Raw genomic sequence first — 24513 nt, 5'->3', positions numbered from 1 at the left:
GTACACATGTGCTGGACAGAATGCATGGATGTATGGATTGTGATAAGAACTGTAAGAGTCCCCAATAAAATAACTAAAAAATATATTTTACCAGGGAGGGAAAGGTTAAATGGTAAATAAAATGTTCTTTGTGATTTATCAAAGAACAAACAAACCAAAGCCTGAGATTAGGTACAACTATTTAGGTACAACTAAACACTTTGATGGAATTCGTATTCCTGATCCCAAGGTTCAGGATTCAGCTTTGTGGGTCTATCCCAGGGGTCCTCAAACTACGGCCCGCGGGCCGCATGCGGCCCGCTGAGGACATTTATCTGGCCTGCTAGGTGATTGTGCCCGTTTTGGGTTTTTTTTTTTTTTGCTTCAAAATAAGATATGTGCGGTGGGGTCGGTGCACTGGAGCTGTCCGCGTGTGAGAGCAGGAGGGGAACCTGGTAGCACTCTGTCTTTCTGCAGCTTCTCCTGGGGCGAGGTTTTCCGGAATCACTTTGAACCCGCTGCCTACTTGCGTGCCCAGGGCAGCTACAGGCTGTTCTCCAGCCGCTGCAAGTACAGCACTCGTGGGTCGCCGGGCCAGCCGTCACGGAGACCGTCCAGGATGATAAAGTGGCCAAGTGGCGGAGCACAATCAGCCTGATGCCTTTAAGGTGGCCTGCGGTAAATGCGGCCAAGGGCTTGGCCAGGATCCTCAATGCTGGCCCCAAGCGGGGGCAGTCCCGCGTCTGAATATTCAGCAGCTCCCTGAAGTTCATCCCCAAAGGCAACACATCTGCCTCCCAGGGGAAGTAAGTGAGCAGCCCCAGCCCAAGCAGCCACAGGCATTGGTCACCCTCCTTTAGAACTATAGCCTGCTGACCTTCAGGCAGGGAGGGCTGGATGCGGGGGTGCGTTTCCTGACCACCCTACCCCCTGTGCCATCCTGGGCTGGTTCATCTTGGGCTCTCAGGCGCGAGGCTGGGACTCTGGTCTTAGGGTGTCTGTGTCTTGAAAGACATGACACCCTTGGCTTCTCTTCTCAGCCTGGCGGCCCCTCCTTGTCTGTCTAATCTCACCCCCTATGAGCCCTAATTTCAAAAGGGGCTCCAGCCCTCACCACGGCCTGTGCTAACCCCTTAAATTGTGAGAGCAGATGCAACCACTACAAGGCCATGTCCTAGTCGGCGGCTCCAGCCCGGTCACTGCATGAACCACTCTCGTCAAATCCTTCCAGGCTCACCAGGGCACTGATGGTCTGTGACCTGCTGGGACATGCAGTCCCATGGCACCAACCCTGAGTCCCAGGTCTCCATCTGTGTGAAAGAGCAGCCACTCATCCATGGTCTTCCTACCAGTCCCTGGTGGGGCCTGGGAAGTCTTGTCCCACAGTCTGTACCTGCCAAGCCTGCCCCAGGAGAGTCTGTCCAGAGCTCCTGGTGGTAGCCTCACCCTCTCCCGCCTCACCCTCTCCAACTTTCTGAACTGATCGGCTGGAAACTAGTAAAGCAAGGACCCAGCCGGCTGCCGTGTCCATGACTGGGTCTGTCTCCACCCTTAAAAAAAAGTTCAGTGTGCCTAGGAATTTGTTCATAGTTTTTTTTTAAGCTTTAGTCCAGCCCTCCAATGGTCTGAGGAACAGTGAACTGGCCCCCTGTTTAAAAGTTTGAAGACCCCTGGTCTAGCCATTGGTCTCTATTGCTCGCCAACATAGAACCATTGGTCTCTATTCCTCTGGAGCAGCCTAGGAAGAAGGGCACCTAAGAAAAAAAGAAAACGGACCACTGGTTTCCATGTTTCCATGAACTACCTCCTTCACCGGGAGACCAGAAGAACTGGATGGTCCCTGGCTACCATTACTGAATGTTTTCAGCAAGATCTCAAAAGAGGTATCCTGATCTAAAGGAGGAAAATCTAGACTCGTGCTTGCGAACAGACGCAGAAAGCAGCTGGAGCGTGGAGGCGGTGCACTGCAGCCTCCTCCAGGTTTCCCCAGCGTCCTACCCCGAAGAGTGCTGGAGCACCCGGAACTTGGGCAGTGCACAAGTTCACAGACAAACCCCAAAATAGGTCACAGCCAAAAATGCTATGGCAGCAGTTGGGGGTTCCCCATCCAGGAATCTCTGGGGCAAAATTGAATAAACACAGTCAGTTCAGTGCTTTGGAAAGTGTCAAAGCTGTTAGTGGACTCTGTTCTCTTTTAATTAGGAGAAGTCACAACAGTTCACGGTGCTCTTACAGAAGATCTAGGACTTGATAACAAGCTTGCTTTGAATACAGTGGGCAGATAAAGATAATATTGAAAACTCCATCAGATCTTTGTGACCTAGGGGGTGAAAAGGCATCGAGAACTGCACTCAACACATTGAAAAGCAAGAATGGAACCCTAAATGCTCTGTTATGCAGCAACTTCCTCGCAGAGCTGCCTGAGAGAGTGAGTGACAGAATTCAAGTAGCTCTTGGCAGTGCCCGTGGAAAACAAAAACTACTTGTGGCAAGGATGCTAGTTGAAGGAAGCACCCCTTAACTTTCTCATAATGCAGTTGAACACTCCCCACAACAGCTTCTTATATTTAGGTTAGTACTCAGAGTTTATTAACGCATCTGTGGTGAGAACAGTTATAAAACGCATGTAATTTAAGAGTGATAATTGTTATCTTAAGTCTCTTGTAGTGCCGTACCTTGTAGCTACTGCTAATATTCACACCTGGATTTGGTCAGAATTTCTAACACTCTTCCACTAGGAATTTCTGAGAGTAGAGATAAAGTATTATTATCTTTACATTATCAATTTTTCAATTGATTTATCTTTACTGGTGCTATTTTATACAAGGAAATAACAGCTTTGTATAAAAATAGTTTAATAAAATAATAAACTGCATTAAAAAAAGATTTTTGGAGAAATTCAAATTCATCTGGAATCCAGACTTACTGTCCACTAATATTGGGGAGACTCTTGAATTTATTACCCAGAAATAATCCTTAAATTCTGAACCAAAACTATCCGAAGCCATCATTAAACTAAACAACTTAGCTCAATTAATAATGATTCCCTTGAGCATTGTGTTCTTACGTAGAACTACCTGCATATTTCAAACTGACAACAGTTCATCTATGGCTCAGATGAGGTCTTTAAAGGACTTTACTAATTACTTCCCCCACCAATTGTATAAATTCTGAGGGAAGCTAAAAGAATGATATTATAACAATATGGACATAGATAATGAGAACGATTATATACAATGTGAAGTAAATAACAGATGCCCTTAACTGATCATGAAAACCTAGTTAATGAAAAAAAAAGTTGTTGATGGAAGTATGTTTGGCTAAGTGTTTTGTTATAGAGTGAATTTTTTTGAAAATATTTTAATATAGCTTTTTTACCCAAGCCTATTTAACCCCCACCAAATGATTGGGTGGGATTATGCCAAAAAGGGGGGGGGGGCTTGAATGTGAACAAGCGGCCATCTAGCTCAGAAGCAATAAAGCCCACATGGAAAAAACACACCAGCCTGTGCGATCAAGAGGTGCCAAAGGGACCAGGTATAAGGCATCATGCAAAATATATATATATGGCAGTCAGGGTGCGATGTAGTACCAATGAAGAATACAGCTTTCCCCCACATCCTGGATGCTTCCTCCCCCAACTATCATGATCTGAATTCTACCTTGCACACTGGTGCATATGGGAGCTGGAGGCACAGGGAATCCAGGATGGACGATACCTTCAGGACCAGGGGTGTGAGGGGTGATACTGGGAGGGTAGAGGGTGAGTGGGTTGGAAAGGGGGAACCGATTGCAAGGATCCATATGTGACCTCCTCCTTGGGAGATGGACAACAGAGAAGGGGGGGGAAGGGAGACTCCGAATAGGGCAAGATATGACAAAATAACAATTTATAAATTATCAAGGGCTCATGAGGGAGGGGGGAGCGGAGAGGGAGGGGAAAAAAAGGACCTGATGCAAAGGGCTTCAGTAGAGAGCAAATGCTTTGAAAATGATTAGGGCAAAGAATGTATGGATGTGCTTTATACAATCGATGTATGTATATGTGTAGATTGTGATAAGAGTTGTATGAGCCCCTAATAAAATGTTTAAAAAAAAAGGCATGCGCTACACTGAGGATTAGTCAGTTTTTTTTAAACTATGTTAAGAAATTGCCTTAAGTCCTTTTTAGATTATAGCACTTAAATATCCCTTTTCTTAATTTCTTTGTTTTTTAATTGTTATGCTAAAATATTGATGATCGGCTATTTGAGCGATTCGTGATTATTTTCTTATGTAATTGGATTTGCAACTCAAATACTTTATTACATTTATTACACAATTGTGTTTTGCCTCTAATAACTACATTAAAAATCATAAATTTTTCATATGAAATACAAATTATATAAGACAATACCAGCTTTGTGCTACTTTCTGTGTTCTGATCTAGTCCTTCCAAAGCATCTAAGCATCTGAAACTGGTTTTCTGTTTTCTAGAATTTACTTTAAGTCTCATTCATAACATTTGTATACCTACGATGTAATTAGCAGGAGTAATAATAAATAACAAAGCCACTTTCTCTTCAAATTCCTAGGTAATAAACACAAAAATCTTTAAAGACTATTGAAATTACCTCAAGTGTTTAAGATTGGGCCACTCACAAGCTGAAAGATGTTAGTTGGTGGAAAATCATTTAAAAAGTCCTATTGTCAAAAGCTATTGCAAACACTCGGCAATTTTAATATATTGCTTTAATTTCATTTTGACATTTTTGCAATGAAATTTAAGCATAAGCCTCTGAATCATTAAATTAACATATTTTAAAGCAGGGTATAATTGAAACCCAGACATTGACACCAACAATCACAGTTGAATATCATGGTAAATACATTTTTGCAGCTAGTTAATATTTACAATTTTAATTTCTTCAAACTTACAAAATAACAGGAGGTTATTGAACAACGAAAAGTTTGTCTTCAACTTACTAGATTTCTTTTGCCAAGCCTTGCATAACCATCTTTCAGTATAACTTTTATATTCAGACTGTATGTTTTGGACAGTATTGTTGATGTACAGTTTGTCTTTGTGCTTTATGACTCATTTTGCTCCATAGATAACTAGGTATTGTCTCCAACTGACTTCACTCTTGTCATCTTACTTTCCCATTCACATGCCAGAAATAATCACTGCTTCCTTGTTTCTATGATAATAGACGCTTTGAATGCCTGAAGTGTACACAAGGTGCAAGAGTCTCAGTAAAGACTCCATCAGAAGCCTTAAGAGACCTGTGCTGAGAAAAGTAGACGGTCACAAAGAACAAATAACATCTTACCTAAGGACCTCGAGAATTGGCCCAGTTAAAGTAGAACACAGTGCATTTGTTTGCCTGGCTAGGCCCTGGAAGCAAATCTAAGGTTATGATTAGCTAAGAAAACAGAATCAAGAGAGAAATAAAGGTGGAAAGACGCCAGAATCCTAGCCATGATATGAAATGCAGTACTTGATGAAACAAATTTAGCTTTCAGCATAGTGATATACTTGTCAGTATTTTATTTTTTAAAAGATGGGCATTACAGAGAGTTAGCATCTTTGAAAGTTGAATTTGGATTTCAAGGTTGTCCAGCACAAATCTCTTTAGTATGTATGTCTTCTGAAATATCCCTAGTAAGTAATTAGTTATCTTTACCAATAACAAAGAAGCCCTTCTATATCGAAGCAATTATGCATAGCTCTTTTCTGATTGTTGTTGGTAGATGCCATCAAGTCATTTCCAACCACTGTCTGGTCCCGTACCATCCTCATAATTGTTCCTATGCCTGAGTCCACTGTTGCCATCACTGTGTCAATCCATCTCATTGAGGGCCTTCCTCATTTTCACTGCCCCTCTCCTTTACCAAGCATGATGTCCTTCTCCAGGGACTGGTCTCTCCTGACAACATGTCCAGTGTCTCACCATCCTTGCTTCTAAAAAGCACCTCAGGACACTTCTTTCAAGTTAGATTTGTTTATCCTTTCAGCAGTCCATTGTATTCTCGATATTCCTTGCTACCACCACATTTGAAATCAATTAATTCTTCTACAGTCTTCCTTATTCAATAACCAACTCTTACATGCCCCCGAGGTAACTGAAAATACCATGAAATGGGTCAGGGCCACCTTAATCCTCAAAGAAACATCCTTACTTTTCAATACTCTAAAGAGGTCAAGTGCAGCAGAGTACCGAATGCAACTTGCCTTATTGGCCCCTTGATTGCTGCTTCCATGAGCATTGAGTCCTTCATCAGCCTATTGAAACATTTCAATTGGTGTTCCATCAATTCCTGGGGCCTTGTTTTTGGCAAATGCTTTCAGTGCAGCTTGAACTTCTTCCTTCAACACCATTGACTCTTGTTCATATGCCACCACTTGAAATGGTTGAAGGTCTTAATGTTGACTAGTTATTTTTTATACAGTGACTTGATGGTATTCTTTCCTCTTCTTTTGATGTGTCTTACATCATTAAATATTTTCCCATAGAATATTTTGATACTGCAATTCAAGATTTGAATTTTTTCTTGAGTTCCTTCAACTTAAGGTATGTGGAGCATGTTCTTACTTCTTTTGCTTTCTAAACCTTGGTCTTTGCACAATTCATTATAATATTTGGCTTTGTCTTCTTGAGCTGTCCATTGAATCTTCCTGTTCAGCTCTTAGACTTCACCATTCCTTCCATTTGCTTTAGCTACTCTACCATTAAGAGCAAGTTTCAGAGTTGCTTCTGACATGATTTTGTTTCATGATCTTTTCTTTCCTCTCTTTTTAAGAACCGTTTGATTTCTTCATGAATGATGTCAAACACTGTCATCAGTGCTCAATGCACCAACTCTGTTCTTGAAAATCAGGTGGGATTGACTCAAGGTCTTATTTTAGTTCTTGTGGATTTGTTTTAATTTTCTTCAACTTCAAATTGCACTTACATATGAGCCATTGATGGCCTGACCCACAGTCAGCCCCTGGCCTGGTTTTAGCTGCTGATATTGTAGCTTCTCCATTGTTTCTTGCAACAGATTTAGTCCATTTGAATTCTTTGTATCCAATTGGGAAAAGCTCATGTGTACTAGTTATTTGTTTTGTTGAAGTATGGCATTTGAAATAAAGAAATTGTTAGTCTTAAAAAATTTTAAATGTGTTTTCCAACTCCATTTTTATCACCGAGATCATTTTTCCAACTACTGTTGCTTCCTTTGTTTCCAATTTTGAATTCAATTTGCCATTCATTATAAACACATTTTGATTGCAGATTTAATCAATTTCATACTGAAGACAGCTATGCAATTCAGGAGAATTCACATTGAAAACATAAGCTTGAACTGGACTGCCCTCACTTACTTCTACAATGGTATGAGCCACAGTATTGATATGCCTATAGCACTGTTTTTCCTCCTTGAGAGAACCCAGTACAACACAGCAAACTTTGTAAGGTAGACAGTCAGAAAGAAAAAAAATGGGCGAGAATCTTAGCAAGATGGATAGACAGCGTGACTGAAATGATGGATTCAAAAATAGCAATAGTTCGGGAGGACATAGGAGAAGGGGAGGTGGGGGAAAACTAGTGGTGTTAACAAACCCAGGGACACGGAAAAACAAGTGATCCAAATTGTTTGTGAAGAGGGTGCAGGAGGCCTGGTAGTGTGTGACCAAGGGTAATGTAACCGAGAGGAATTACTGTAATTCTAATGAAGGCTGAGGATGAGAGTGAGACAAAAGGAAAGTCAAAGAAATTAGAGAAAAGAACTAAGAGGTAAAGGGCATTTATAGAGGTCTAAATAAAGGCAAGTACATATGTAAATATATTTATATAAGAGGATGTAGAAATAGATCTATGTGCATATATGTATAGATTTAATATTAAGTTAGCAGATGGACATTGGGCCTCCACTCAAGCACTCCCTCAATGCAAGAATACTTTGTTCTATTAAACTGGCATTCCATGATGCTCACCTTCCAGATATAATCGCTGAATTCAAAGTGGGTGCATAAGCAAATGTGGTGAAGAAAGCTGATGGTGCCCGGCTATCAAAAGATATAACATCTGGTGTCTTAAAGGTTTGGAGGTAAATAAGCAGCCATCTAGCTCAGAAGCAACAAAGTCCACATGGAAAAAGCACACCAGCCTGTGTGATCACCAGTTGTCGAAGGGATCAGGTATGATGCATCAGAACAAAAAATCATATCATTGTGAATGAGGGGGAGTGTGGACTTGAGACCCAAAGCCCATCTGTAGGCAACTGGACATACCCTTACAGAAGAGTCACAGGGAGGAGACAAGCCAGTCAGGGTGCAGTGTAGCAACAAAGAAACATACAACTTCCCTCTAGTTCTTAAATGCTTCTCCCTCCCCACCCATAGCATGATCCTAATTCTACCTGACAAATCTGGCTAAACCAGAGGATGTACACTAGTACAGATAGGATTTCCCTAGAAACACAGGGAATCCAGGGCGGATGATCCCTTCAGGACCAGTGGTGATACCAGGAGGGTGGAGGGAGGGTTGGGTGGAATGGGGGAACCAATTACAAGGATCTACATATAACCTCCCTGAGGGACGGACAACAGAAAAATGGGTGAAGGAAAACATCGGACAGTGAAAGATATGACAAAATAATAATTTATAAACTATCAAGGGTTCATGAGGGAGAGGGGAGCAAGGAGGGAGGGGGAAAATGAGGAGCTTATGCCAGGGGCTTAAGTGGAGAGCAAATGTTTTGAGAATGATGAGGGCAAGCAAATGTTTTGAGAATGATGAGGGCAATGAATGTACAAATGTGCTTTACACAATTGATGAATATATGGATTATGATAAGAGTTGTATGAGCCCCTAACAAAATTATTTTAAAGAAATAAAAGAAAAAACCAGCAATACATGTGAGGATGTCTGGGCTGTGTTTCATTCTTTTGAGCTCAGGGTCAATATGAGAAAGAAATGATTCATTGTCTTATAGCAACATCATGTGGTACCAAGTAGCTTCTTCTCAATTCTGGAAGTAGTTCTCTGTGTGCAATGTCACTTAAAAATTCTGTCTAGAATTTATCGTTAATATTTGGTGCAAACCCCAATTTAATGGGTTTGCATGAATATTAGTACTACTCTCCCAAAAGCAGTACGAGTAGTTGGTAATCAGTAAAATTTGAGACCTCCACAATCTTTACTAAATATACTCCAGTACCATTATTTTGAGACTACTTGCAACCAATAATTAGATTGCGGAGTTCCTTACCACTTTTCAGGTTTATAAAGCATACTGACAATGTGTGCACAACCCTGAGTATACAGCAAAAAGTAAATATGCATGGCTTTGCTTGCCTTTTTAACTAGACTAAACATTTCACCTAGAGAAAAATATTCTGAGAGCTTGATATAGTTTAGAAATATGTTTTCTTAAAAAGTATTCCTCTGGAATGTATTATGATATCTTTAGCAGGAAAGGGAAATACTGGTGGTATAGTGGGTAAACAAGGGGCTGTTACCTGAAAGTTTGATTGTTCAAACTCATCAGCTTGCTCCACAGCAGACAGATCTGGTACACTGCTTCTATAAAGGTTAATGCCTTTGAAACCCTGTTGGATAGCTCTCTCTTTTTCTACAGTGTCACTGAGCCGGAATCTACTCAATGATGATGATGTCCTAGAGTACAACTCTCAGACTCTGTTAAAATTAAGCAAAAAGGTATATTGACAGTGTTACTGGCCGAGTTTTGGTAAAGTTTCCTTGTCTAATGAAGAAGGTATGAAGGTGAAGGGTACCTTTAATTTTGATCATGAAGACAAGAAACACAGAGACAAACCTCAGATCAAGTTCTCCAAGCATCGTTTACTTTCAGTTTTGTACAGTTTCTAAAAAGGAAGCTACACATATTCATAGAACCTAAGGATTCAGAATTTTAAGAGCTAATTAATATTCCAGGGGAGTAAAATGTGGTGGAGATAGTATCATAGCTGGCAGGGATTGTGTATTTTGGCTATGATGCCAAAAGATTACTATCAGGCACAGATTATTGATAGTGGCCAAACACAGCCGAGTAAGAGCAGTCTTATTCACTGCCAATGGTTTTATATATCTCTCATCTCAAACTAATTTCTGCTAGAATTTCATATTTCCTTATTTCATGGGGTTTGGCCATTACTGTCAGGAATGTAAGGAAGAGGGGGCCAAGCGAAGTCTCAGTTTCCTCCCTTTCAATCTTGGACCTCACCAAATCTTGATGCATCTCTTTGGGTTAGAGTATGATAGCCGTATTTACTTCTTAGTCTTATACTTACCAGAGGGTAAGAGTCATGTACCACAGAGGCTTGGTTACTCAAGTGAGTGTCAGTTGAGTTGGGGCTTGTTTAGGCTAACCAAAGTTTGTTAAGTCAGTTTTGAAGATTTAACTCCATGAACGTTGTGGACTCAAATGTGTAGCCATGGCTCCTTTACATGTCTTGTAGATACCTACCTATCCTTGTTCCATGGTATATTGATCCAGGTAGAGATGTTATGAGTAAACTACTAGCTGGTGTTAAAGCTTTGGTTGTAAGGGACAAATAAAATAATAAACCAAGGGCTAGTACTAGGAAGATGTAAAATGGGGACAACTATAAAAATGCTAACAAGCAAGAAAGAAACAAAATTCAAAATCTTCTCTTGGTTTCATGAAATCTTTATAGGGCTTATTGTTGTTGTTAAGTACCATCGAGTCAGTTACGACATATAGTGACTCCACACAAAAGAACTAAACACTGCATTGCACCATCTTTCCCATTGATCTTACACCTGAGCCCATTGTTGCAGCCATGATGTCAATCCATCTCCTTCAGGACCTTCCTCTTTTTCACTGCCCCTCCACTTTACCAAACATGATGCCCTTCTGCAGGAACTTGCTTCTCCTGATAATATGTCCAAAGTACGTACGATAAAGTCTCCCAATCCTTGCTTCTAAGGAGCACTTTGGCCTTACTTCAAAGGCAGATCACTTTGTCCATGTAGCAGTCTATAGTACTTACAATAGTTTTCTCCAGCATCACAATTCAAGAATGCATTGATTCTTCTTTAGTCTTCCTTATTCTATGCCCAACTTTCCCGTGCACATGAGGGAATGGGCAATACCGTGGCTTGTGTCAAGCACAACTTAGTCCTCAAGTAATAATATCCTTGCATTTCAATACTCTAACGAGGTCTTGTGCAGCAAATTTACCTAATGCACCATGCCTTTTCATGTCTTGACTAATGCTACCATGAACATTGATTGTGGAGCTAAGTAAAACAAAATCCTTGACAATGCCAACCTTTTCTTCATTTGTCATGACATTACCTTTTGGTCTAATTGTGAGGATTTTGGTCTTCTGTACATTGAGTTGTAATCCATACTGAGAGGTTAGTTAGTCTCTTTTTTCATGTTGTTGATCTGGCCATCTTCAAAAATAAGTATTTAAGTTCTTTAATGGGCTCACAGTTCCACCAGGCCAAACTCAAGATGAAACTATCTGCTCCCATTATAATTTACTGTCTTGAAAACTCTGTGTAAGACCACTATGAACCTGAGTCTACTACATGGTGGTGGATGGGTGTGATGGTAGTGGTCTTTTCTCTGGAATGATGAATTCATGGTTTGACTTCCTTAAGCTTGATCACTGTGTGAATGTTCAGGAGAACTAAACAGGGTTCTTCCACTTTTGGCTGCAGAATATTATTTCTCTAGTGTTTAAGTAGTACATGATCCAGTTTGGGAAGGATGCATAGGTCTTTGGATGGGTGGTTTTGTCTGGTGAGGGTATACCTGTTGTGTTAGACAGGGTTCTCTAGAGAAACAAGACCAGGAAACTTATGGTTAGATAGATAGATAGATAGATAGATAGATAGATAGATAGATAGATAGATAGATAGAACATAAGAAATAAATAGCTAATTAGGCTATAGAGCAGTACGAATGGCTCAGTGCAACTCACTTCCGTGAGACTACTAATACACTGGCAGTCCTTCAAATCATGAGGACCACTGGGTGCAAGTCAAGGAAGCAGACAGCCGAATCCTCTGTAGAGCAATGCAGGCAATCCGGCCATAGGCAGCAAACAGCAAGGCAGGTCACCAACAGTCAGCGAGATGACAAGGTCTGACAGTCCCCAGCTCTAGCGGTGTATACTCCAGTAACAATGGCGGAGCAGGTCTTGAAGGAACTCAAACTACAGCAACACATTCCACGAGTTGGGTGTCCCACAGGTAGTGTAGCTCACAAATTGATTCAGAGGTCTGATCATCAAAGATCAAGAGACAAGAAAGGCAAAGCTCTCAGAGCCATTTATCCCTCCATCCTTCAATTAAACTGCCCTTCAATTAATCCCACATGTGCTCATTGGCTAAGTTAGCACAACAAATCTACATATCACACCTGTGAAGAAGAGACAAAATAGCAGAATGAGACTAGAAATATCTTTTCACTGGTACATCACCAGTAATAGAAATTTTAATACTATCGATAAAGATAATTATTCCTGAGGAGGATTCAAATTGGCTTAATTTGAATCTCCTTCTAGGTGTCCCCTTCACTCTGAACAGAACTAGAGGTAAATGAATCTTTAGACATTACTTGGGAATTTGTCTTTTAAAATTTGATTTATTCTCTTAATCTTTTCACTGCATTGGGATATGTAAATTGGGATATGGAGTACATAAAGATATGCAGTGTACAAGTTCCACCTGATACTTGATGCCTTAAGCAACTTTCTGACCTGCTTTGTCCACAAAATTTCTCTAGTGTTATTACCAGTATAGACGAAGAGTTCTTGTCAGGGAATGATTATACTCGGTGGCACCTAACAATTTCTTGCATCTTCTCTTTTGTGCTAGAAAAAGCTCCAAACCAGCTAGTGAGAGTGTCTACAAAAACTAAGAGAAATCTGCAGGTCCCCCACAGTGGGGCTCATCTCTGTAAAATCTACTATCAAATCAATGCTAAGTCAGATCATTCCTTTGGTACTTAATTTGCAATAGTTGAAATTTTGAATCAACTTCAAAAGAACTTTTCTAAATCCAATGCCTGCCGTGTGTTTAAAGACACCTTCAAACATGTTTTGTTTCCATTATGTTTTCATTCATGAAGTACTTTTTATTGAAGTAGTTCTCTGAGATTCAATAGGATGGAATGGGTTTAATGATCTGAATTGCAGTGATGATCTAAGTGGTCTTGCCCAAAGAGGTTAGTAGTGTCTCACTCAAGAGTCGCCATAATTGATGTGATTCAGTTGCAAATTTAAAGTCGGCAAACCCCAATAAGCAGTTCTATTCTGTACTAGAGGGTCTTTCTGTGAGGCAATCTAACTGATTTAAGTTTGTGGTTCTTAATTATATTCTTCCTGTTGTCAACTAGGGTCCCCCTTTTTGCATCAAGGATGGTGAGGATGAAGTTTAGGCTGTTCACAGTGATAGGTACATATCAAGCCTGAACTTGTCAGCTTCTTCCAGGAGAAGGCCGGTTGCAATGACTTTACCAAAGTTGGAGGGAATCCTTGGGCCACAGTATTGATGCCGGGTCCCACCTGTTGAGTGAGGACCGTCAATGTGATGCCCCGTTTCTACTGAATAAAATGTTTGAAGGCTTCATCAGGTTAGAAGTTCCCGGCATAGGGCTGTGATTTGATGATGTTTGAGTCTGAGGAAAGGATTCTGAGGTCCACATAAAAGGAATGGAATCATTTTTAAAGAAGGGAACTCAGAGAGGGATTTTACTATAAGCTCCTGACTCCAAAAAATCCACATGTAATTTTGGACAAACCGCAGTATTCCTAAGAATCATCACAGTTCCTCTGAGCTCTTCAGAGCAGCAATTTGGCAAATTTCCTGCCTTGACCTAGCAGCCAGTCAATTTGTTTTTCTGATCTAGCAACCCGCAAGTGTTCAAATAAAGGTTTGGAAACCTGCACCTTGACGTTGGATACCTTTGCCTGCCCAAAGAAGTCCAATGTTTGAGTAGCATTTGCCTCAGAGTTCTCTTCAGATTTTCTAGTGAGTCTTTCATATACCAAAGTCAGTTGTAAGGCTTTTAAGACCTGATAGGGTTGTCCCAAGATAGGTAGGGGTGCTGTTGAACTCTTGTGGAGGGCAAATTTATTTGAACACCTGTGTTCAAGTGTTCCACGCTAAAGCCATATCTCTGGGCATTTTTCTTATAAGAGTAAGCAGGAAAATGCTTCTTCGTTGTTGTACACCGAGCATGTGAAGTCTGCAGTCGGTGGAATGGTGCCTAACAGGTGTATGGGTGTGGTCCCACTAAGGATGGCTAAATTGTTTTTACTACTTGATGTGCAATTCACTGATCTACTTTTGGTTTCTAGACTGGAAAGATGGGAGTGCTGAAAGGAGATAGGCAAAACCAGACAAGGCTAACCTTAAAAAGGGATGAGCCACAGGTTGCAGCTCTTGTTTTGTCTTTACCTCAAGGGGTATTATTTTGACCAGGGTGAGTGGAGCTTAAGAAAAAGGTTGATAAACTCTCTCTTCAGGGGACAAAGATATGAATTAATCTTAGACATAATTAAACCCCTTGAATAAGAATCATAGTCTTGGGAGACACCAAGGTCAATTAGCATAACATAATTCACAAGAACAATGTTCTACATCTTAATTTAGTAAGTAGTAATTGGGATCTTAAAACTTATGAGCAGTCATCTAATGTGCAACTATTGGTCTATCTCCATCCTAAGGAAAGAAGAGTGAAGAAAATTAAAAGTTCTGAGAAAAGAATAGACTAATGATCAGTTTCTACAACCCTGAGACCAGAAGAACTAGATGATACTCAGACAACTACAACTGTGTTAAAAAGGGGCACAAAGGAAAGTCCTAGACAGAGGATTAAAATGTGAAACAGAACTCAAAATCCCAAGAAACCAGGCTTCCTGGTAGGATAGAGACTGGGAGATCTATAAGAATATGGCCCCTACTTTCCAGGGTTGGAATTGAACCTCATAACTGCATTATAATCACTTAAAATCTAAAGAACGCCATTTACCCACGGACAAGGTTCAGAGTACAAACAAGAAACATGGAGGATGTAGAACAAGTTAAAGTACATTGAAAGTATTGAAAGGATAAGTTTGCAGAAACACAGGGAATCCAGGACTGATGACCCCTTCGGGACCAGTGGTGAGAGTGGTGATACCAGGAGGGTGGAGGGAGAGTGGGGTGCGAAGGGGGAACCAATCACAAGGATCTATATATAACCTCCTCCCTGGGGGACGGACAACAGAAAAGTGGGTGAAGGGGGACTTTGGATAGTGTAAGATATGGCAAAATAATAATTTATAAATTATCAAAGATTCATGAGGGAGGGGGAAGTGGAAGGGAGGGTGGAAAATGAGGAGCTGATCCCAGGGCCTTAAGTGGAGAGCAAATGTTTTGAGAATGATGAGGGCAATGAATGTACAAATGTGCTTTACACAATTGATGTATGTATGGATTGTGATAAGAGTTGTGTTAGCCCCTAAAAAAATTATTTTAAAAATAAAAAAGATGAAAGAAACAAATAAACAAACCAAAAAGAGCTATAAGAACTCCCAATAAGAGCGGGGAGGGGAATAAAAAAAAGAGGACCTGATATAAAGGGCTTAAGTGGAGAGCAAAGTGCTTTGAAAATGATTAGGGAAAAGAATTTACGGATGTGCTTTATACAATTGATGTATTTATATGTATGGATTGTGATAAGAGTTGTATGAGCCCCTAATAAAATGTAAATATATATATAAAAAGAACTCCCAATAAAATGATTAAAAATAAATGGATCAGTTTGTTTTTGTTGTTGAACGTAAAACTGATCTTCTCTGTAAACTTTAACCTAATTCATACAAAAAGGGTTGAAAATAAACTATAAAAATGTTTAAAAGCAAACAAATACGAAGAGTCACTATCTGTTGATCTTTGCTAATCAATTGCATACATGAGCACAGAAAGGTAAGCTCCTGCTGTGTGTTTCCAAGGGCACACCTCACAGGTTCAATGGAGCCTTTCTTTCTTTTTTTTTTTAAACATTTTATTAGGGGCTCATACGACTCTTATCACAATTCATACATATACATACATCAATTGTATAAAGCGCACCTGTACATTCTTTGCCCTAATCATTTTCTTTTATTTTTTTAACATTTTATTAGGGGCTCATACAACTTTTATCACAATCCATACATATACATACATCAATTGTATAAAGCACATCCATGCTTTCTTTGTCCTAATCATTTTCAAAGCATTTGCTCTCCACTTAAGCCCTTTGCATCAGGTCCTCTTTTTTTGTTTTTTTTCCAATGGACCCTTTCTCAACCAGCTTTCTGATGAACCCAATAACTTTGTCTTTTGAAAACGGCCCTCAAAGGCAGTGAAACCTGAATGTGTGCCTTTAATATCTACCAGAAAATCCACCATGTTAGCTTGAACGTGAATCTCTGACGGGGAGACGAAAATGGTGGAATTGGTCCTCAGATCCCTCTGATCTAGAATGGAGTCCTCTTACTGAAGATGACACTGTGGAAGGGGAACTTCCAGCCTTTAGCTAGCTATTCAGACATTCTCACTGCCAATGCCTCTGTTTTTCTTGTATCTGGTTTTTTTTTAAATTTAAGGGAGGGCCAAGGCATTCTAGAGGATCCAGATTTCCTTGGCCCTTGTTTCTGGTCTGCTCCCTACCTACACCTTCTGCTCTCAAGAGAATTCATACTTTACAGATATCTTTCTTTTCTGCTCAATCTCTCACTTTTATACACTTCATATGCAATCTATCACAGCTGGGAGATATCTATGCATATATGCACTTCAATCTTTTGGAGTAGTCTCTGAAATGTCTCAGTGCTTTGTGCAATGGCGGTCATATAATTCATCTTAGTCTCTGGAGCTTCTAGGCTCTTGTCTAAATACACAAAGCTATGTATAGTCTGCCCAGGTAAACAGATGCATCTTCAGTTGTACTTTGTTTAGCCTCATAATTTTTATTACTATTTCTTAGTTCATGTCTTGGGATCGCAATGAAATTCTGCCACTGTAAACATCTGATCAGGCACTCACTCTCTTAATGGGATTATTAGTCTCGGTCAGGTGAGTAACCTCTTCTCTGTTTCTTTATTGTTCTTTTTAAACCAATCTTTTTTTCTTTTGGGTTTAGAAAATTGTTTAATGAAACCTTAACATCTGTTCAGTTGGGGCTACATGTTTTGATTATTGAGTCACCTAAGTTGTGCTTCTTTTTATAATCTTCTATGTAAACAGGGACATTGTTTTTCCAGTTAAACAAGTTGAAGGTGGAGAATGGGAGTGGAACCCAACCATCTGGGTCTTGTTAATCCTCTCAATTGTTGGAGCTGTCTTCAAAGAACTAGCCCTAAAGATGGATTGACCAGTGGGTCTAAAGGCATGGCATGACACATATGTGGCAGGGAGACACTCCTTGAGGGGAATAACTGGAGGTGACCACCCGTTTATAAAATAGTGTCTGCACATTGCTGACTAAATAACTACAAGGTCAAAAGTTCAAAACCACCAGCTTTCAGACTAGCTTTCAGTAGAAAGACAAGGTTTTCTTCTCTGGTAATCAGTTTCAGAAACCAGAGAGGCTGTTTCTTCCCTGTCCTACAGGGTTACAATGAGTCTGAGGACTAGATTGGATCAGGAGGCACCAGAGCTGGGTCAAAGAAATTGGCAAGGGAGCTTAGTATTGGGTCTTCTTTTGATAAGGGAGAGGAAATTTTAGGACTGAAAAGCTAAAAGAATTTTAAAAGAGGTTTAGCTTCTGGAAGGAGTTAATATTCCCCCTCCCCCCAACCTTCTACCAGTACACTGTACTAAATTCTTGCATTATTTTTATAAGATTTTGTTTTACAAATTCTTAAGAATGCTTTCAAACAGACTATAACCAGATTTCTCTATTTATTACTAACATTTCCAAAACCAGAACCAAGAATAATCTTTCACATGCTAAACTGTGGTAATAATTTCTTTGGTAAGAATTAACACCAAGTTAGTCTGAAGGAACTAGGGATTGAAGATATCCCAAATATCAAACTCTTCGAAGATGCTACTCTGTTCTGTTCCTCCTCACACCACACTGTCTCCCCTTGGGTATATTACTTCACATGGCTGAGTTCCGAATTCACTATTATGTCTCCCAGAAACTCACACAGCTTTGAAGAAACCTCATGTGGTGTGGGTGCTGTCAGTCCAAAAAGCCTGCAGGTCCAAAATGTCCAAAAGGACTACAGGGTCCAGGACCAGAAGCCCCAATGTCCAAAAGCCATAGCAGGTCTTCTTGCTTCTACCAAAACTCCATCATGAACCAGAGGTCTGGTGTTTCAGAGGAGGGCATGTGTGCTAGAACCAGCATTTTCATGCGCCACAAAAGGAAGTGTTTTAAGCCACACCTTCTGCCAAGGTAAAATAAAAAATGCCCCAAAGGAAACAAAGGGTGTGGCTAGGTTGACCTCCTCTGCTACAGTAGGGTCCTAAAGAGAGTCTCAAGGAAACAAAGGGCATTCCCTGGTCCACACCCTCTACTAAGGTGGGGTCATAAACATGCTCTCAGGATTAACATGGTTGCCAGGAAAGACTGAACTTGCTCCTGATCAGAGTAGTTAAACCAAATGGAAGGAATGATGATGTAAAAGAGTTGAACAGAAATTTTCAAAGGACAGCTCATGAACAAATTATTATTGTGAAATTTGCGAAGACTTGGAGGTATAGAAAGCCCAAAAGGAAAAACATGTCCAGCATAACTCACATCAAATGAAATGAAGAAAATATTCAAGTCTTGAATTACTATATCAAATGATTCTATGGACAAATATGATCTAATAGTTTTGTTGGCATATATTTCATACATCACACAAGTTAGTCATTCAGTCATAGTAATGAGAGTTATATCATTATCTGGGCATAACATCGAATGACAGGAAGCATAAAATGGTTAACATTGGACCATTTCAAGAGGCAGTAGAGGATCAAGAACTGATGTCAGTGAAGAAAGAAGTCCAACCTCTACTGGAAATTTTAGCAAAAACACAGGGGTCCAGGAATTGATAGAATAGCCACCCAAATGTTTCCGCAAGCTGATGAAACACTGGGAGCACGCACAGGTCTATGCCGAGAGCTACGTGGTCAACCAATGGGAAGAAAACTCTATTTGTACCCTTTCCAATGAAAGGTCACTCCACTCCAGAGAATGTGAAAATTTTATACAGTACTATTAAATCATGTACAAGTAAAATTTTGCTAAACATGATTAATAACTGTTGAAGCAATATGTTGAAAGTGAACAACCATTTGAACACAACAAGAAAATCATATATGGTTTAATATTGGGATAGGTATGTGCTAGGGTTGGATTCTTTTACCACACTTATTCAACGTGTATGTTCAGATAATCATCTGCTCAACTGCATGAAGAACAACATGGGATCAGTACTTAAAGAAGGCTTATAAACAACCTATTACATGCGATGATATAACTTTGCTGGCTGAAAGCCAGGAGATCTAGAAGCATTTTCTGCTGAAGGTCAAGGACTGCATCCTTCGGTGTGAATTTCATGGAGTGGGGAAAATTAAAATCTTCACTGAGGCTTCAATAGACTACATAATAATAAACAGAAAGGGTGAAACTTCTCAAGGATCTCATCTTGGACCCACCATCAATGCTCATGCAAGCAATAGCCAAGGAATCCAAGAACATATTGCACTGGGAACTTTTATTGCATCATATCTTTTAAAGTGTCGAAGAGCAAGAATGTCCCTTTAAGGGCTGACGTCAGCCTGATCAAAACCATGGCATTTTTAATTGCCTCATACGAATGTGAAGGTTGGACAATGAATAAAGAAGCCCTAAGAAGAGTTGATACATGTGAATGATGGGGCTGGTGAAGAATGTTGAAAGGACCATGGACTGACAGAAGAACAAACAAATCTGCCTTGGAAGAAGTACAGCCAAAGGTTCTTTGGAAGTGAGGATGGTGACATTTTGCCACACGTTCTTTGGGCATGTTACCAGGAGGGTCCACTGACTAGAGCAAGGCATCATGGATTTTAAAGGGCAGGATCAGTTACAAAGTGAAATAGCCTCAATAAGGTGCATTGATACGGGGCTTCAGCAGTGGGTATGACCATAACAAAGATTGTGAGGATGGCCTGGATTGGGCAGTGTTTTAGTCTGCTGTGCATAGGATTCCTATGTAGTAGAACCAACCCAAAGATCCCTTAACAACACTAGGATTCTAAGGAAAACATTTGCATCTTTAGGAGGTAGTAAGTATCTATGTGGGTACAGTAAGGTAGGGATATAATTTTTTTAGCCCACAATGTCACAAGATTATTATATTAATTAGACACAGATATTTCATACTGCATTTGTGTGACACAGCAGAAGTAGTTTTAATCAGTTTCTTAGTTTACCCAATTCTCATACTAATCTAACTTCTGCTAGTTTTTCATATTTCCTCATTTTAGGAAGGGGTTTGGCCATCATATAGTATTCTGAGCAACATAAGGAACAGCCTCAAAACTATTTTAAAAAATGGAATAAGAAAATGAATTAGCTCACACAGAGCGAAGATGATTGAACCCAAGGGACATCTGCTGCTCCAGGAAAGACGTGGGGGAGTAGGCTAAACTACTTGCATTGGGTTGAAAGCATGTGCCGGGCTGCTCAGAGTTTCCTTCTTTTGGGTAGGGGTTTCTGTGGGTTGGAATAAAATGTTTCAGAATCTCACTGACATCCACTTTTGTTTTTCTTTTTCTTTATTGTCTTTTATAATGACCTCTTACTTTATTGCTTGCCTCTCAATACATGATATTCCAGATATTATCCCAGTCATCAGATTTCCTGTAATTAGTGTTCAATGCATCAAGTCTGGTCTTCAGATGTTTTTGAGGTTCAAGTGGGATAGACTCAAGGGTTGTACTTTGGCTCTCCTGGACTTGTTTTCATTTGATTCCGTTTCAACCTGAATTTACTTATAAGGCCTGTCCCACAGTCAACCTGGGCCTGGTTTTAGCTGCTGATAGTGAGCATGTCCATTGTCTCTTCTCACAGATGGAGTCAGTCTGTGCATTCCATCTGGAGAAGGTCATGTTATAGTCGCCTTTTGTGTTGTTGGCAAAAGGTATTTGCAATGAAGAAGTTGTTGATCTTGCAAAGTTCTGTCGTGTGATTTCCAGCTACATTTCTATCACCAAGATCATATTTTCCAATTACTGTTCCTTCCTTTTTCTTTCCAATTGTCAACAATTATCAAAGTATCTTGATTGCATGTGTGATTTCAGACTGCACACATTGGCAGAATTCTTCAATTTCTGCATCAGTAAATTTAGTAATTGATGCATAAATTTTAATGGAAGTTGTATTGATTGGAGTTTCTTATATCTGGATAGACATTATCCTATCACAGACAGCATTGTTCTTCAAGATAAAATTTGAAATACCATTTTTAATAATTAATGCAATGCCATTCCTCTTGACTTTGTAATTCCTGGCATAATTAAACTGTATGATTTTCTGATTCAAAATGGCCAATACAGACTATTGTAGTTCATTAATGCCTAGGTATCTGCCTTTATGTACTCCATTTCATTTTTGATGACTTCTAATTGTCTTAAGTCCATACTCTGTACACTCCAAGTTTCAATGACTAAATGATGTTTTCAGTGGTTTCTTCTCATTTTGAATCCTGCCCCACCAGCAAATGAGGATTCTGAAGGCTTTCCTCCCTCAAGCTTTATCGATCGACAGCATTATGGTCCACGGTGCTTTGAGAAGGCACTTCTTCCTCAGTCGTGTTTTGAGTGCCTTCCAGCCTGAGGGGCTCGTCTCTCGGCACTATCTTTGACAATGCTCTTGTTCTATGCATGCAGATTTCAATATTTCACATGGTTTCATAGCTATCCATATGTTTCCCTTGGCTAATTTATATGAAAGGGAAAACTTACTCCTTGTTTGCAGTCTGGAAGCTCTGTTGAAACCTGTTCCCTTGGTTACTTTGCTGGCATTTGAAATACCAGTGGCATAGCTTCCAGCATGACAACCCGACAGGAAAGTGGTGCCCCAGTGAGGGTCGCAGCAGTACATCAGTGCAATACCATGTGGAGTGTTTCCACAAGCTGCTGAAGCACACATCTATGCCAAGAAGTTTAGAAGACAGTGACTCATCCAACTGACTGGAAAAGAGCCATGTTTGCACTTATTCCAAAGAAAGGTTATCCAACAGAAGGTGAAAATTATTTTTAAAATCACTGACATCAAATGCAAATACATTAACAGGAAACTCTCAGAGATTCAGGCTGGATTTAGAAGAGGTTGTGGAGCAAGGGACACCATTGCAGATCTCAGATGGGTCTTGGCTGAAAACAGAGAACACCAGAATATGTTTACTTGTGTGCCATTGACAGTGCAAAGGCGTTCAACTGTGTGGAGCCCAACAAGCTATGGAGAGCCTTGAGAAGAAAGGGGATTCCAGAGCATTTGACTGTGCTCAAGCTGAAACTGTATATGGGTCAAAGGCAGTTGTGTAAATAGTGCATCAGAGTTGCATCCTGTCACCATATTTTTTCAATCTTTACGCTCAGCAAATAATCGTAGAACTGAAGTATACGAAGAAGAATGCAGCAGCAGGGTTGGAGGAAATTTTATTAACACCCTGAAATATTCAGATGCCACACTTCACTTGCTCTAAGTGGGGAGGACTTGAAGCACTTGCTGATGAAGATCAAGGATTGCAGCCTTCAATATGGTTTACAACTCAATGTAAAGAAATCAAAAATCCTCATAACTGGACCAATAGGTAGCATCGTGCTAAGCAGAGACAAGATTGAATTCATCCAGGATTTCATCCAGCTTGGCTCCACGATCAATGCTCCTGGAAGCAGAAGCCAAGAGATTAGAAGACACATTAAACTGAATAAATCTGCTGCACGAGATCCCCTTAGAGCAGCGGTTCTCAACCTGTGGGCCGCGACCCCTTTGGGGGTCAAACGACCCTTCACAGAGGTCGCATAAGACCATCAGAAAACACACATTTCCTATGGTCTTAGGAACTGAGACACGGCTCCTCAATCTGTCTCCAGGCAAGTCTGCCCACATGCAGATACACCCACATAAAAGTACCCGGCATGAAGACTGCTACCCATGTTACACCATGCTTCAAGGCAAAATTTTATTAATATGTAATTAGAAATAAATATTTCACAATGTATAATTACATGTTGTTTTGTGATTAATCACTCTGCTTTAATTATGTTCAAGTTGTAACAATGAAAATACATCCTGCATATCAGATATTTATATTACGATTCATTACAGTAGTAAAGTTAAAGTTATAAAGCAGCAACAAAAATAATTTTATGCCTGGGGGTCACCACAACATGCGGAATTGTATTAAAGGGTCACCACATTAGGAAGGTTGAGAACCACTGCTCTAGAGTATTAAAAAAAACAAGGAAGCTACTTTGAGCACTAAGGTGGCCCAGGCTCAAGTCATGGGGTTTTTCATTACCTCAGGGGCATGTGAAAGTTGCACATTGAATAAGGAAGACTGAAGAAGAATCAATGCATTTGAAAAATGTCAAAGGATATTGAAAGTACTACGGACCGTCAAAGGCACAACAAATTTGCCTTAGAAAAATATAGCCATACTTACCTGGCAGGGGAGAGATCATGATCACGAAGGTGATTTTCCCAGGGCGAGGCTTATCCACTGCACTCCGGATGTGCTGACCCCTGCGATTTCCCCAAATGTGGGAAACGCGACTGCATAATTTGTGGTAGTGGGGGACTGCGGTCACGCTCTTCCCTGAAAAAAAAAAAAAAGGACAAGAAAAATATAGCCAGAATGCCTTTTGGAGGCAAGGATGATAAAACTTCGTCTCATATACTTTGGTCATGCTTCAGATCAGACCTGTCCTTGGAGAGAGATCTTACAGAGGGGCATAAACAAAGACCCTGGAAAAGATGGATTGACGCAGTGAATGCAACAATGAAACAAACATTAATGCGCTTGTAAGGATGGCGCAACAGAGTATATTAAACAACCAATCAGCTATTAGGTTGTACATACGGTTGCTTTGAGTAAGAACTGATTTGAAGGGTCCGATTAGCAACAACAATAAACTAGGCCCTGGTGGCGTAGTAGCTAAGAGTTGGGCTGCTACTTCGAAGGTCAGGACTTCGAAACCACCAGTTGCTCCTGGGAAAAAGTCAAGTCTTCCTACTCCAGGTCAGAGTGACAATCTCGAAAACCCATAGGGCCAGTTGTACCCTGTCCTACAGGGTCACTATTAGTTGACATGGGCCTCCTGGCAGTGCATGTTTAACAACAATCACAAAGAACAATAATAACACGAGTCTTGCAAGGTAGTTATTTGAAACATTTCCTGGGCCTGCCGAGGTGTCACCTGATTAAGAGCTTGTACTAGAGACTCTTTCCTCTAAGAACATCAAATATATATCTTTTGTTAAGTCTGATGGTATCAGGACTTTACCTTAGCTCAATGAGAAAATTATTCTTTAGTAATAGACTTTTAG

General features: G+C 40.2%; 1 non-coding gene across 1 annotated transcript; it reads left to right on the top strand.

Annotated features, from left to right (window-relative positions):
- The first annotated feature begins 23621 nt into the window (after positions 1-23621).
- On the top strand, positions 23622-23785 carry LOC142442161 (U1 spliceosomal RNA). The gene has a single exon (XR_012783393.1). It is a non-coding gene; the product is annotated as a U1 spliceosomal RNA (small nuclear RNA).
- Positions 23786-24513: the final 728 nt, after the last annotated feature.

This window comes from Tenrec ecaudatus, chromosome 2, assembly GCF_050624435.1.
Source record: "Tenrec ecaudatus isolate mTenEca1 chromosome 2, mTenEca1.hap1, whole genome shotgun sequence".
In the NCBI taxonomy this organism is placed as follows: Eukaryota; Metazoa; Chordata; class Mammalia; order Afrosoricida; family Tenrecidae; genus Tenrec; species Tenrec ecaudatus.
The sequence above is the reverse complement of the archived record's forward strand: the minus strand, read 5'-3'. Positions and strand labels throughout refer to the sequence as shown.